The sequence below is a fragment of the Lepisosteus platostomus genome, chromosome 6 (assembly GCF_059453375.1).
Source record: "Lepisosteus platostomus isolate fLepPlt1 chromosome 6, fLepPlt1.hap1, whole genome shotgun sequence".
Taxonomy (NCBI): domain Eukaryota; kingdom Metazoa; phylum Chordata; class Actinopteri; order Semionotiformes; family Lepisosteidae; genus Lepisosteus; species Lepisosteus platostomus.
The window spans coordinates 34,946,900-34,964,042 of record NC_142616.1 but is presented as its reverse complement, the minus strand read 5'-3'; the positions used below and the strand labels follow the sequence as shown (position 1 = coordinate 34,964,042).

At 35.6% G+C, this 17,143-nt stretch overlaps 1 protein-coding gene across 1 annotated transcript in view; it reads right to left on the bottom strand.

The window, feature by feature from the left end:
• LOC148661626 (catenin alpha-3-like) overlaps positions 1–17,143 on the bottom strand; it is a 600,833-nt gene that overhangs the window by 485,420 nt on the left and 98,270 nt on the right. The window lies entirely within an intron of this gene.

Genomic DNA, 17,143 nt, shown 5'->3' with positions numbered 1-17,143 from the left:
TTTTCCTTGGCAGTGGCAGGACATGCCACTGTTTACATCCATTAACTAGACCCCTGTGGCTATTAAAATCTAACACTCATGTGAAGCAGATGACACTTCTTTGAGCAGGGTATAATATTGTGACTGACTCAAGCTGACACTTCAAACCTGACATGAAGAAATACACAAAACATAAATCAAACAATGATTGGGAAATAGCGGCAATAAAAACACGGTTGGTAATTTGGCTTTTTCCCATTTTAAAATATTTTTCCACTGTTGATTTTTTTTTCTTGAAGGATTCCAGTTCTTTCTGACAGGTCCAAAACTGAAGAATTCACAGAGACTGATTTCTGTAACACATACTTAGAAAAAGTTTTAAGATGTATGTGCATGCATGAGAGTATGTGTGTGCAATAAATCAAACAAGACCTCAAGTTGTCTCAGGTGGAGGAAATGATGAACAAGCTAGCAAATGAGAACATACAGAACTACCAATCTGCTTTCTGAACAACCATTCAGTGATGTAAAAGATTCAACACACTGTTGACTTAAAGAAAGACACTCTTTCACTGATTTTTTTTGACTGATTCAAACTTTACTTAATCCTTAATTTAAGAGATATCCCACAAGCATGCAACTGTAGCAAATCGTCAAACCAATACCATGAACATCTCATTAAAAATGCTTCTCACTAGAAATTATACTAAATGCCATTCTGTTTGGAATGATCTGCTATCACTGATAAGTGATATATGGAGTTTGTAGTGAAAGTTTGGAAGCAAGAAAAGCCTATAAATGCCACCAATTATATACTTCCTTTTTCTAAATCGAATAAAAGGCACTTAACTTAACCTAGTGTTTTCCCAGAAGCTCAGAAACCTTGCACTAACTTCACTTTAACAATCCATTCAGCATTTTTATCATTTCACTTGGGGGAACCAGATTATGCCACCCCATATGGTCACACTCTCACACCCCTTGTAGTCAAGCATATTAAAACCAGTGTATGTAAATAGCATTCTCCTCCTAACTTATGTATAATTATTTATAAATTATATATTCATACTTAAGAAAATACATATTTATGGGACACTCCCATACATATGTATTTTATCATTGTGTTTTATTATTTTTGTAATGGTCAGGGAGGCATACTTGTCTGGCACAGAACTTCACTTGAGTGGAAACCTTACTGGGTTAAGTGAAGAGAAGATGCCAGTGCTGCTCTGCATATAGATCTCTCATTTCTGGTGGGTGATGTAATCAAATGAGAATGGACAGCAGAAATCTAAAAGATTCTGCACATACTCCATGCTCTGTGTCATTTACAATTCCACCTGAGTGAGAGAAACAATGGTGACTGTCTACCATGGGAAATTAAGGTTTGCTATTTTCTCAGAATATGTCCCAAAGCAACTGCCGAGAAGATATAGGAAATGTGAACAACTTACAGCAGGCTAAAATGGAGATTCCTTTCATCTGTAAAGGTAAGCAGCAGGGAACAATGTTGGCATTCCATATTTTCACAAACTCTGCATTGTTTCATACTTCAAGTATATCCAGCAAAGAGCATTGCTGTCCCAAGGGAACAGACATCACTGCACCTCAATATTGTCCTTGCAAATATGACAATGTCACAAAGCTTATTTCTGCTTTCTACCATATCATCAAGTCAGAAAACACAACAAACCTCTGACCAAAAATTGTATTTTTAAAACAAGGTGAAGGAAAACATTTTTCCTCCAAACTCAGGTGCCTCAATGTGATCTGTTTTGTGACATGGCAGTTATGGCTTCCATTTTTTTTACAAATGCATAAACTCACAATTCTATTTTTTTTTTTTATTTTGTGTAATATGAATAAAATCCTGACTTATTCAAACGACAGATATATTTCAACTTCCAATAATAACATTCAGTTTCTCTTAAAAATTGAAATCTAAAAAATTTTCCACCTAAAGCATATACAATTTTGAAAATTAATAGTTAATAATTAATAATTAGTATTTTTTGAACATTTATTGTAGATATCTAAAACAGTTCATTTGTAGGCATTCTTTTTTAGCCTCTCTAGCACATCAGTTTAAAAAATATTTACATGCATCAAAGGTGGGGAAATTGAAAGAACTCTAAAGGCCTCACGCTCCTGTTGAATAAAGAAGTATTTGTATGCGACAGATTTAATGCAGAACTGAGAATAGATGGCTTTCAGCAGTTGCACAACGGACATATAAATCGTTCAGAGAGCTGCAAAATCTATACAGGGAAGAACAGTGGTGTAATTTATAGCACTGACATTTGTCAGTGAAGAAAAAAAGAACCCACCACAGAAGAATTTTAGTCCAGTACTTTAGACCTGCACAACTGGAAAGCATCATGTTGAACAAAACCACCAAATAATAGCATTTTCAATTTTAACCAAATAAACCAATGATGTGAAATGTTACATTGATTTTGTTCCTCATAAACAATAATACATGTGCGCATTTATTCAAACCTTCCTTATAAGGAACTATAGAATAATGTATTTATCAACAACCACACATCACAGGGGGAAGGTTAATGGTTTTCTAGTAACCCAAGCAAATAAAATTCTTGTTGACCAAGTTTTTTTGACAATTTAAAAAACATGTAAATGTCTTTTTATTCCACAGGTTTACTTCAAAGAGGCTGCTGACAATAAGTGGGAGGGTGGGGTGGGATTTGAAACAAAGTTTTAGATAAATACATTGCCTACATTTTTTTTATTATCCAGTTGTTTTCACAACGATTTCTTTAAAAGCGTAAAAATATGATCTATTAAAAAGTTCTAAATCTGCATATCAACCACTTGTATTTCCAATTCAGCTCTTTATTCCTGTAACCATTAAACTCTTTAAGTATGCAGCATCCATTTTTCATGATGACACCTTGAATCTGACTGCTAGTATGCAAGCCTGCTGCAGAACAGCCTCAAGCATGTTGATTTCAGACAGAAAAATTCCCATTGCCAGTACTGTTGTTAATATTCAGCAGCAAAAGAGTAACTGAGCAATGCATACAATTTTAAGAATTTCAATATTTATTGAATGCAATTACTATAATCACAATGTAAACATATATTCTACACATGTATATTGAAGGGCATTTAATAAGTGTCAAACCTGAGAACAAAGTGGTGTCACTAGGCCTAATGTATAAGGCTGGTACAGAAAAAATCATGTTTTGAATGTGCCTTTTATACAAGATGATGGAAAAAAAATAGTTCTCACGTTTTACGTACTAGAGAACCTAAATTAATAAATGATTCAGTGTTTTCTTACGTAATATTTGATGGCAGAAAAATATTGAATATACTTTTTTCATTTTAAAATCCATTCCAACAACAAAAGGAAAGACGATGTTAATAAATATAAAATATGGATACATATGATTACAGCATTCTTTTTGTTCAGTACTTTAACAAAAGAATCAGAATCTACATAGGAAAGTAAACCAACAGTGCAATTATCTCCAATCCACCTCCATTTAAAATAGTTGTTGAAAATTGTAATTGTAATATAATTCAAAACAGACTGCCTTACTTAGGTGGAGATAAAAAGTCTTCACATCAATTTAAGAGCATACTTGTTATTTTTTCACATAGCCACTGATTCATCTTGTCCTGAACTCAGCCAGTTTTCATTACATTGAGAAAACATTAAGATGGAAAGTACAGTAAAGTTTCTTGCATAGTTTAAAGAAAAGCAGCACAGAAAATGGCAGTTTACATTTTTCTTTGCAAAACAGTGAGCCAAGGCATGTTCAGCAGTTTCTAAAGTAATGATTTAGCAATGATTTCAGTTTTCAGGGCTATGTGCTACTGCCCATGTCTGATTAGAGCAACAGTTTTTGTTCTAGCAAGTACAGTATGCTTTGTTTCTGGCTCATTGCCACAACAAAGACAGCAATACAGTTATGCCATGCTGCTCTATGTGTGGTACATGGTAACAAACTGATCAAATGTTCATTTGTTTTCTTTCACGTGTTATAGTAACAAGGATGGAAACTGCTTATTCCAACAAAAGAAACTCATTAAGTTTAGTAATCTTTAGTCATTAAGTCAAGAAAGATTAAAGGTCCATAAGACCTTTTTATTTTACTTATCCATTAGTTTCAGATGGGATAAAAATAATAATAAGCCTTCTGTTTAATGTCAAGAACCACACAACCAAATGAAAACAATACATTACGATCGCTAAACAACATATTCCACTTTGGCACTATCTTTCATTTTTTACAGAATTAGACAGTAGGAAACATATGGATTCAGTGGGTATAACACTGGTATCCTATTTATACTGTATCAACAAAAAATATTTTCGAACAAGATGTGTGCACTGGCTTCATTGTTTTGCCCCAATCTTGTTAGACAGCCTGTTTCTAGATGGTTATAAACGAGGCACACAGCCAACAAGCTAATAATCAAAGAAGGATTCTAGTTAACAAGGGGTTTAACCCCGGTGTCCTGGCCAAATTTCCAATTGGCCCTTACCAATCATGGCCTCCTAATAATCCCTCTCTATGAATTGGCTACATTACTCTGCTCTCCTCCCCACTGATAGCTGATGTGTGGTGAGCGTTCTGGCGCACTATGGCTGCCGTCGCATCATCCAGGTGGATGCTGCACATTGGTGGTGGTGGAGGGGAGTCCCCATTACCTGTAAAGCGCTTTGAGTGGAGTGTCCAGAAAAGCGCTATATAAGTGTAAGCAATTATTATTATTATTATTATTATTATCTTTTCACCCACAGATTTCACCCAGATAAAGTCAATCAATTGGCTCAGTTGTTGGTTATTCTATTAACTGATTTTTGCATTAAGGAAAAAGTAAATGCACATAAAATTTAAGAAATGGCTTATTTATCCCATAGCACCCTCTTTTGGAATGTTTTACGGTAAAAAAAATTGCCCTTGTTTATTAACTGTATTGTTGAATCAGAAAATGATCAGTTGCATTTTTTTCAGGTGAACATGTTAAACACTGTCTGCAAAAAATCATCCATCTATTATTTTCAACTCTTTTATCAATTCTGTCAAGAGACAATAGATCTTTAAATGCAGTCCTTATTTCTTAGTCAGTGCAAAGTGCACTATTTCATTGACACAGTAACTCCTGGTAGCAAATGCAAACTATTGCAAACACATGCAACAAAAGCAGTACATGTTACTCTTTAACATTTCACTGTCATGCCTGGACTGGCGTTGGCTTGCAGCCCAGGCATGTCTCAGGATACCACAACATTTCCACGAGCGATCACAGTCCTCCCGCGGTTCCCGGCACACACGCAGGCCTCCCATCGGATCGACCATCCCCCTGCTAACCAGGCACCCAATCTTCCGATTAATGCAACAATCACAGTCCTCTGTTTAATTTAAAAAAATACCACCGAGAAGGTGCTCCACCATTGATTTACAGCGCAGTTCCACAGGATACATAAGCGAAACTTGGCAATTTCTACAGATTCCTAAATCTTCCACAAGATCCCAGTCTTCAAATATCCTCTGTGGATCCCTGAACCAGCCTGTCATACAGTGGCCTGAGGAAGACCAAAGTAGGTCTGTTTTACAAAAGAATGGCTCTGCTGCAAAGCACTCAAGTGAAGTAAGTGCAGTTTATTTACAGTGCTCCTTGTTCCCCATACAAGAAAAAACCCCAAAAGTAACAAAAATAGTCCTTCAAATAAATCCTCTTACAATTACTCTTATTGCCTTCTCTCTGATTTTGGTCACAACTACCTGATTCACCAACTGACTGATTAGGAGGAGCCAGCCTGTATATTACACTATGTAAGCCCCCCCCCCCTTTGGAACAAACCATTACTCAAAATTTCACAAATTATACAACCATAATACATTCATTCAATTACTTACAAAAGAACATCATCAAATCTATGTTAATTACGAAGTTTATATTTCCTTTTATCCCGGTTAAAATAAACATCAATACAAACAATAACATTTCCCCCTTTTCACATGCATGTGATTTTAACCATCTCCATAAATACACCTTAAGAACTGGGGTAAGATTTGGCCTTCCGGGGCCATCATAGGCTGACCCATCTCAGAAGTATCAACACCAAACAAACAGTGAGTATCATTAATTTTGAGACTGCTCTCCATTCATGCCACAATACTCACTCATACCCATATGTAAGTATATGTTTTATGTATGTATGTGAAATGAAGTAATAGCAGTTCCTAGTCAAGCCCGAGTGTGCACCCTCAGGAACTTATCTACAGTAGCAACCGCTCAACGGAGGGTGTTTGAATAGTGTATTTCCCGTGCTACCTGTACCTTAGGACAGGCTCCTCCGTCACACTGCCTGTACCCAGGACTACAAGGACCTCCACAGTGGTGTATTTCCCTGCCTGCTGCCAACTTCAACACCCCTGTCTGCCTGTCTCCTGGTCGGCCATCACTCTCCCTCATTCCTCACAGCACGTCGGCTAGCTTCAAGATCAGGATCAAGAGGTGAGTGAAAGTCCAAAGCCAGAAGACAATCCAAAAGCCAAGGTCAGGAAACAGCCCAAGATCCAAATGTCAGGTAGGAAGAATTCAGCAAAGGCTAGACCAAGAGCTCAAAGACTTGAAAACAATACTGAGCACAGCTTAAATAAAGAGCAGGATTTAAATAGGTTTGGGAGGGGGAGGCGTGGTGAGGTTGGGACACTAGGCAAACAGGGATTGGCTACTGCAACCTGCTTGATCTGCGCCTCTGCTGCACAGATGAAGTAGGCACTAGAAGTAGGAAGTGCATGAAGTGCAACACCACTTTTGGCCCATCTCAGACACCAGTGAAACTCCCCAAGCCCTAAACTCCTTTCATCCTGTTATTCACTTCAACTGCCTGCAGCACACAGCCGTGCTGTAATACTCTCAACTTCACCTGTTTTAGCAGCTCAAAGGGATTTAAGCATGATTTTTAAGGAAAATCATAATGCAAGTGTTTTCATATGCAAGAAACTGACTTTCCAAGTCAGACATTGTACAGCATGTACTATTCTTACGTTGCAGTACATGAATATGATTATATAGTTATTAATTTCTTTAGATAAGCGATTCCATATTATATTCCCTATTAATCAATTTCTAAAAGTATGCTTGTTGACTCCGGTATCGAGCGTATTTGCAGAAAAGCTTAAAACTACCACTTTTTATACACGTTATTTCACGTTAGTTAAACTTGTTAGTTAGACTTCGATGCTTAAAATGTTTAGGGAGAAATGAAATACTGGTGTGTATTTTTTCTTTAAAGTACCGAGACCAGCCATATACAGTTTACATACTGTAATACTGTATGTTTATGTTCCAAAATTAATATCGTTTGTGGTCTTCACACGCATTATGCTCCTATTCTTTTTATGCTCAGCTACTAAGATTTCCCTTCAGTGGTAAAATTCCATATAAATATTAAATACTTAAACAGGCGCAGTAAAGACATTAAATATACATATGCATACTGTATACCAGTGGTTCTCAAACTGTGGTACACGTACCGGCAGTGGTATGTGGAGTGCCGCCAGGTGGTATGCCAAATGACCCTGGAACTGTGCCACGTGCGTTGAAAATTCGGGACGGGTTTTCATATTTTGTATTTTAATACGTGTCGAATACGCAGCCTGAGTACTACGATACAGCGCGCGCTAATACTTCAGTGGACACAAGAGATACTCTGTAATTCTATACCACTCTATAGGAATGCGTGTGACCAATTGTATTTAAAAAAAGCTACTGTATCTCCAGCAAATAGGGAGAAAGGAGAATGTGCGGGATTTTGAAACAATTCCAATGTTGTAAACATGGGAATGCATAGAAATACGTGCTACGAACGCAGGTAAACTTGTGAGCACACGAAAGCGTGATAACAGAAAAAAGAACTGTTCTAATTTGAGAAAAATACACAGAGCATCTCTGTGTTTTACTCCCATGCGCATGAAATAAAAACTTTAAATAAATACGGAAATAAAAACGTAAACGCGGAAAAATGCAAGCTTGCGGATTGCTAAAGCAGGTAAGCTACACTATTTTTGAAGAACCTTATTTACCGTTGGCAAAAGAGCTGACACGTATTATGTGTGGAGAAAAAGCTGCTAAACAGCTCGACCTGCTGCTCCCCTCTCCCTGAAAGACACAGTCATTCATAGAATTATTGAAATGAAGGATTATATCAAAATTACACTGATAGAGCACGTTAAGATGAGCAGATGTTTTTCACTGCAATTAGATGAGTCTGTAGTCGATTTGGCCAATTTCCTCGTTTACGTTAGATACGAGTTTGAGGGCATGTCCCATGAGGACTTTCTGTTCTGTAAACCGCTACCAACAGGAACTACAGGAGAGCACATATTTCAGCTTCTGAATGACTTTATCGAAGAGAATGGCATCGACTGGATAAAATGTGTGGGAGTTTGTACAGACGGTGCTAGAGCAATGACAAGCCGACATAACGGTGTAGTTGCACGAATTAGAGAGGTTGCTCCAGAAATTAATGTACGCATTACAACATCCACCGCGAGACCTTTGCCGTCAAGAAAATGCCTGACGATTTAATATCTGTTAGACTCTGTTGTGAATTGTATCAAGGCTCGAAAAATTAATTCACATCTGCTTTGCTCAACTAAACAGGCTCACCCCTCTCACTAAAATGGTCCTTTTTTATAAGTTGTTGTTAATGTTTTTTTTCTGTAAAACACTTTGAGAAGCCACCTTTAACGGCGCTATATCAAATAAAGTTTATTATAGTAATATTTATTATATGTGTATGTGAGTTTGTGCACGCGCGCTCATGTTGGTCATTGAGATTTTCTGGGGTCCTATGAGATGATGATTTGTAGGTGGCACTTGGATGCTTTGGTTGGATTAGGGGTGGTACTTGGTCCAAAAGGTTTGAGAACCACTGCTGTATACAATACAGTTTGCATACAGTAATATGTTTATGATCCTAAATCAATATCTTTTATGAGCATGTGAAAGGCATGGTGAATCGGAGATTCTCAAAAATTATTGTACTTTGCATGATTGTAAACAAATGCGTGATTGGATCAACGAAATGCTGTGGTGTTACTTTCACAAAGACGGTCAATGAAAAAAAGAATGTGGACCAGGGCAATACTTTGAGTTTACAGCTTGTCCAACGTCATTCATAAATACTATTTATTAAATACTATTTATTAAATACTATTACTAAATACTATAAGTAATATCTTCGGTAAAGACTTTGATGGCGACAGCTCAAACATGAGAGGTTGAGCTTTATTAGCTCCACCTTGCGGAAATTCTGGATACTATTATTTTACCTGCGTTATCATGCAGTATCATGCGGTTCTATGCGAGAATATACGGTATTAATACCGTTATTTGCGGTATACAGCGTCAAGCGCACCGCAAAATAATGCGGTATCGCCTGCTTGTTTTGAATGGCTGCATCTGTATATAAAAAATATTGGGGAAAGTCTGCTATAGGGAATAAGTCTGAGAGATTAGCTACAGAACAAACTGTAGAAGAGCTTTTCAATTTATTTTGTTCTAATAATGTTAATTTATAAAAAATAATATACTGCTAATCACTAATGTAAGCAATACAGAATTTATATTGAAGTAAGTTACAAAAACATACAAAGCCCTAGTGCACTGTAGTGTTTAGCTTAAAGCATGTTACCAAAAAAGGATTCTACTGATCTGAAAAGAGATCAAAAAGAGTGATCAGATGAAAGCCTGTTCTCATAGGAATGTCATGCACAGATAGGAAAAATGAAGTGAATGTCTTCAGTCTTGAGTAAAGGAGGTGGCAGGGGTGTTTGTTACAAGTTTTCAAAACTCTCAAAGCTATTGATAAAAGTCAATGCAGGGTTTCAAGTTCTATGATGAATCATAGGTGAGTGTGTTGAAGAACTTCAGTAACTCATTGATGGGTGTCACTATAGTACGCTAAGGTCCCAGGTCACCCATCAGGCAGAAATGTATGACATACTATTATACTCTTGAGTAATGCTTTCAAACAATCAAACTAAATCCAATCAACTAAAATTCCAAACTGTGCATACAGTGAATCAGGCATTATCATTATTATTAGACAGGTTGCATATGAGGGAGGATGGTCTTCACTAGCAAACAAATGTTCTTTCTATAAGCCTGTCATGTGGCTACACTACACTAAAGAAGTATCACTGGCTATACTTTCTCATTTATTGCATGACAATGGAATAGAAAAAACTTTGTCAAAACCTGACTGTACTATGGTGAATTTCATTTTTACACAAGCATTGGGAGTCAATATCATGATTTACCTTTACACTTAGCTTTATTCCTTTTTGCATTATTTATACAATATTGTATATTCACACACATGTATATGTATGTAGAGAGGCTGATCAATTATTAATCATCCTCTTTTATCATCTATCTCTCAAAAATTTAATGAAGTTAAATTTTTGAGAGATAGAAAGTAGAAAGTCTTCTTACTAGACTTTGAAATGTTTTACATTTCACAAAACGTTTGGTCATTTCACATGTAATGGCTTTTTGTTTGCCTGAAAAGAACTACAAAAATGAAATGTTGTAGAACTGCCAAGTTCCATTAACAATTACTAAAAGCAACCTGAGGGAAATGCAACTACTTAATACACTTAATATTGATATCACTAAAACAACTAAATCACTAAGAAGTGTCGATGTAAAAAACGTAAAAGCAACAGTGTAGCTTTATAAAAATTACGACACTGTTTTATTTAAAGAAAAGCTTGACTGGAACTTATCTATGAATTAAAGAATGATCGACTGGATTGTAGAGTGCTATTTTCTTTAGAGATCTGCTGTTTTAAGACCTAACAGTTATAAAATGAACCATGCAAACTAGCTATTTTCTCTAAGGAACCATACTACCTTGAAAGGACATTCTGTACCAAACCTGCCCTATAGCATAAACAAGACACAGAATGTTGCATCTGGATGGTAACACAAATAGAAAAAAAGTCTAAATGTAGGCTAAAGTCAAAATAAATGATGCCAAATATTTTGTCTCCCCTGTTCTCCTATTTATTCAACTCACTCTTACCCCTGTACCAATTTTTGCAGAATGAGTCTGCAAAAATTGCCCGTATACTATATCTAAAACAAAAAACAGCAAGACTCCTGCCTCTCATGTGTCACTTCCACAATCCGTTCACTAATCGTTTAGACCAGTGGTTCTCAAACTTTTTGGACCAAGTACCACCCCTAATCCAACCAAAGCATCCAAGTACCACCTACAAATCATCATCTCATAGGAACCCCAGAAATTCTCAATGACCAACATGAGCGCGCGTGCACACACACTCACACATACATATAATAAATATTATAATAAAAAACTTTATTTGATATAGCGCCTTTAAAGGTGGCTTCTCAAAGTGTTTTACAGAAAAAAAACATTAACAACAACTAATAAAAAAGCACCATTTCAGTGAGAGGGGTGAGCCTGTTTAGTTGAGCAAAGCAGATGTGAATTAATTTTTCGAGCCTTGATACAATTCACAACAGAGTCTAACAGATATTAAATCGTCAGGCATTTTCTTGACGGCAAAGGTCTCGCGGTGGATGTTGTAATGCGTACATTAATTTCTCTCTAATGTAGCAACCTCTCTAATTCGTGCAACTACACCGTTATGTCGGCTTGTCATTGCTCTAGCACCGTCTGTACAAACTCCCACACATTTTATCCAGTCGATGCCATTCTCTTCGATAAATTCATTCAGAAGCTGAAATATGTGCTCTCCTGTAGTTCCTGTTGGTAGCGGTTTAAAGAACAGAAAGTCCTCATGGGACATGCCCTCAAACTCGTATCTAACGTAAACGAGCAAATTGGCCAAATCGACTACAGACTCATCTAATTGCAGTGAAAAACATCTGCTCATCTTAACGTGCTCTAACAGTGTACTTTTGATATAATCCTTCATTTCAATAATTCTATGAATGACTGTGTCTTTCAGGGGGAGGGGGGCAGCAGGTCGAGCTGTTTAGCAGCTTTTTCTCTACACATAATACGTGTCAGTTCTTTTGCCAACGGTAAATAAGGTTCTTCAAAAATAGTGTAGCTTACCTGCTTTAGCAATCCGCAAGCTTGCATTTTTCTGCGTTTCCGTTTTTATTTCCGTATTTATTTAAAGTTTTTATTTCATGCGCATGGGAGCGAAACAGAGACACTCAGTGTATTTTTCTCAAATTAGAACAGTTCTTAAATATTTTTCTGTTATCACGCTTTCGTGTGCTCACAAGATTACCTGCGTTCGTAGCACGTATTTCTATGCATTCCTGTGTTTACAACGTTGGCATTGTTCCAAAATCACGCACATTCTCCTTTCTCCCTATTTGCTGGAGATACAGTAGCTTTTTTTAAATACAATTGGTCACTTGCATCTGTAGCACGCATTCCTATAGAGTGGTATAGAATTACAGAGTATCTCTTGTGTCCACTGAAGTATTAGCGCACACTGTATCGTAGTACGCAGGCTGCGTTATTAAATATGCAAACCTGTCCCGATTTTTCAACGCACATGACACAGTTCCAGGGTCATTTGGCGTACCACCTGGTGGCACTCCACGTACCACTGCTGGTACGCGTACCACAGTTTGAGAACCACTGGTTTAGACCATAGTCCAAATCCTAGTGTCTCACCATTGATCCCTGCAGGAAATGGTCAAATTTGTACTATCACTGGAGAGTTTTTGGTGGAGGAGTGACAAATTATGAATTTTGAAATTCCAAATTCTAAAATTTTATATGTAGAGTTGTAGCTTGTAGGAAAGTCTGAATTTTCCTCAATACACAGAGTAGACGACTAGTAACAGTATTGTTAGAAATTATTTGTAATGCCTTAAACAGGGGCAGAGGAAAAACTCCTTAGATTTTACTGCACATGGAACCCCACTTCAATTTTGTAAGATTGCATATTCATATAGACCATCATTATAAATCCTACTGAACCTAAAGTTTCCATAGCCAGCCAGGTATATTTGAACCACTAAGACTTACACTTGTAATTGGAAGCTTGTGGGTTAAAATCCTGCTGGGGTACCATTGTTGTGCCATAGATTGATGTACTTCACACAGACTGCTTCAGTAATACTGTATGCCCAACTGTAAAAATGGGCATAAGAAAATCACAGCCAAATTAATTAAAAAGTACCAAGATTCAAAAGGCCATCTGTTTAGGGAACCAAAACACTAAACTTTGGTAAATAATGGAAAATATTAATACAAACATTATGTAAGGACCAAAATATTTTTCAGTCTTGATGCTACAAAGCACTTACCTGTATGTTTCTGTGGTTTAAATATATAATTATATTTAATTATAAATATAATGGCTATATGCATTTAAGATTGAATTTAGTACAATTGTCTATATGACTGATTTTATGTAGAATTTGTCACCTATATTTAACATAAATAGTTAAATAGTTAAAGGTTATAAAACATGGTATGTATAAAGTTTTATTAGAGTATCCCTGCCATGTATGGAAGAAAAAAAGTACATTGAGATAAAGCCAAGCTGACTGAAAGATGTCAAGCAAATATTACAAGAATTTAGAAGAACGAACAGTTATTAAATACAATTACAGTACAATCCCTTTAAATGACTGTACAAATCATTAAATTTTTCAGTTATGAAAACTGGTATTGATATTAGCCCTCACATGGCAAAATCCCTGTCCCACTGATATGCTTAAAATAACTTTAACAAAAGCAACATTGAGAACCAATAAAAATGTATTACTCAACCACTTTGTGCCGAATTAAATTTACACAGAAATTCAGACTGACCTAACCTAAGGATATGACCAATCGTAATTAGCAAGCCGCTTGTCTGATTAAATTAGGTAGATGAGTTATTTGACTTTGTGTTATAACAAAGAATTGTATTTATGCAATTACTGTAACTCTCCTGTTTTACTTTTGTATGGAAGAATGGCATTTTGTTGTTGAAATTCCCTCTTAAACATTACATTTTCATTTTAAAGTGGAATAAAATCAACATTTTCTCAGGAAACAGTCAAAATATGTCAACTAGTGGAGAAAAAATAGTCAGATTCTTTTTTATTATTTCACACAGGAGTTTGATATCTTTTTGCACTTCTTTACATAAAATAAAAATGGTATTCCTACCATAACCTAACCATACCTAATTTAACTTAAATTAATCAAATTAATACATGATTCATTCATTTTCTCATTAAAGGAAAAATCAACACAGAAAAGAAATGTAGTGATGTCAAAGAAACAGTTAATCTAAATCAGTTAATTTGTAATATATTGGGACATATTTCTATCAAAAGCTAATGTTTACAATATTAAAATATTGTCAATATTATTGAACAATTTAGCACTTTTTTATCTCTTCTTTATTTATGTCTCATTTATGGCATGTCTTGGTTAAAGAAAAATAAGTATATGGCCTATTACCTCATTGCTTTTTACAGTCAAAGTAATTTGTGCCAAAACATAGTTATGTTAGGATGGTCTAATTTCATTTTCATAGTTAAAATTCAAGAGCTTGTATTGTGTCACAAGTACTCAAGTACTGTTTTTTTACTATATTTTTTTTCTGGTGAAATGTTAAAAATAAAAAGTACTGGAGTTTTTATTTAGGCAAGAAGTTTAAAAAGCTGGAATATAGTTAAAGTGGTTAAATCATTGAGAAAAAACTATGTGTCGTGACAAAAACAGTTGGCAAAGTTGTTTACTGGCCTTGAACTCAAAGTTAGGTCTGTGCTTTGTCTTTTCCATTTAGCCAGGTAAAAAGATTTTCTATTTTTTACTAGTATTCTCTGGACAGAATATTTTCAACATAAGGACAATTAACCTTAAGCAAAGGCAAAAAAAATGTAAACATAAGGTAAGACTAGGGAAAACAAAACTGCTGCATATGGCTCCACAATTTCCACGTTGTATGTCTGCAGCCATACACTCAGGGACCCATTTACCAAACGAGGATAATGTACTGTACAATATGTGCGGTAAGCACAACTACCACCTGGTGTCAGCTCCGCCCCTGTTAACTAAGAGCAGTACCACTTGTGGCATGCTGCATGGCTTCTGCATAAAGCACCGCTTTGAAATAATTTACATATAATGAATAATGGTAATTCATGGAAATGTATTTAAATGAGCCTGCCAAATACCACTAATGAGGTTTTTAATATGCATTCAGTATTCACTAAGGGGTGCTAATTTCAATCTTCCTAAATCAGTGATTAGAAAAAGTGGGTACTGTGGCTCTTCAAAGAGCACAAAGGAGAACAATTTCAATGCACAGGACACCAAGGAAGAGGGTCGTGGAGATATTTTGGACCAGGCAGATATTACCAGGTATGTCTCAGGATGAGGTTACTACACAGTTCAGATCAAATATAAACATCATTTTGATAGTATTGTTTTTTCCCATCTGAAATCAAAATCGAGGAGGAGAAAACAATTAATGTGAAAACTAGCATTTAATGCATTAACATAAAATACCTGTCTCTCTATATAATATTTTTCTGTGTCATGTAAATTTACTAGGTTTACAAGGCAGTAAGACATTTTTAGACTGTTTTTAAAAATGTATGTTTTTTGTTGAAAGCATTTTGCTTTCAGACATTTGACAAGACTTTGTGAAGTTTCTATCACGAACAATTTGTGAGTTTGTGAATTGAAAAACATCCTAAAATTACCATCGAATGGGAGTTGAGAAAAAAGAAAGCTACTTTGACAGTTTAAACCATTTTGTATGTTCTGAAATATTTTAATATTAAAGCATAATTCTATTTAGTTTTCAAAAAATAAAAAAATCAAAATGTTGTTTTCACAAAGATTTCAACTTAATGTTATTGTTCTTGCTATATCAGAACATATTTAATTGTTTTTCAGTTTTCATTTGCATTGTTTCACATAATGTCTTTTCAAATTGACTTGGATCCACCTTTTTTGTGATACAAATGTGATTTCATTTTAAAGCCACATACTCCCCAAACAAGGCACTCTTATTGACAAATTCAAAGCGTACATACCACAAATAGTTTAATCTTCCTTAAATCATAATTAATAAATAATTATGTGTTCTTCGTTACACAAAGCTGCAGGATTATGGTAAGTTTGCTGTGAGCTCAGCCAAAAAGCAAATGCAATGCGTTCTACCACAATAATATTCTTAAGGTCATGAAAACAAGAGGTTTGAATCTCCTGAAGGGGAAAAAAAGTTATTTCTTTGAAAAGTCAGATACTGGCATGTACCTCTGCTTCACTGATTTCTAATCTCACAGCATTCCCTGTTGTGGGTATAAACCTGGCTGCAGGGATGTTGGCTTATTTTCCAGCCTTAGAGATACTTTTTCGCTCAACTTTCAGCACAGGATGCCATATGGGGCAGGCCCCTGCTGGGAAAAACAAAACCTGTTTTTGGACTGACAGGGTAATGCTTCATTTGTGTGTGATCGTTAGTGCTTGTTTCTAAACACAAGTTGCTTCAATATGCAATTTAAAAACATACTATCAAGTTTTTTTTCCTCTACTATTATGTGATTTTATTTTAGAAAATGTCCACTATGTAAAGACTCTACAGTGAGGGGTGAAATGCCGGATTTTACACAATATCTAACAGCAAGTTTGCTTCCCTTTAGCAAAAATGGAAACAGTAAAGGATCACTCCAGTAACAGCAAAGTGTTCCTCATAACTACTTTTGTTATTCTTGCAGCTCACAGTAAATTATTTTGCTGTATAAAATAAGGGAGAGGGGTGAATATCTTTCTGGTTAGAAAATAAAAGGAGGAGCTAAACAAAATGGTACATACAGTATATACTGTAACGAAAGTCAGCAATAATTGTGATTTAAAACAGGTGGGTGAGACTGCCTGGTCTGTCATTATCCCCTCTGAGCTGCATTTATGAACTTCCATTTCACAAGAAATAACATAAGCTTAAAGCGTATCTTTGAAAACCATTGCACTTAATAATTGCACTTAATAATTTAACAGGATACAGAGAAGAGAAACAAATACCATAACATCTATCCCATTTTAGGGAGCTAAACAAAATGGTATCAATTGTGTCAAATTAAATTGCCATTTAACTTTGACTAAATTTTAAGTTGAATGAATTTCTCGACTTCATTTAATTTTAAATGT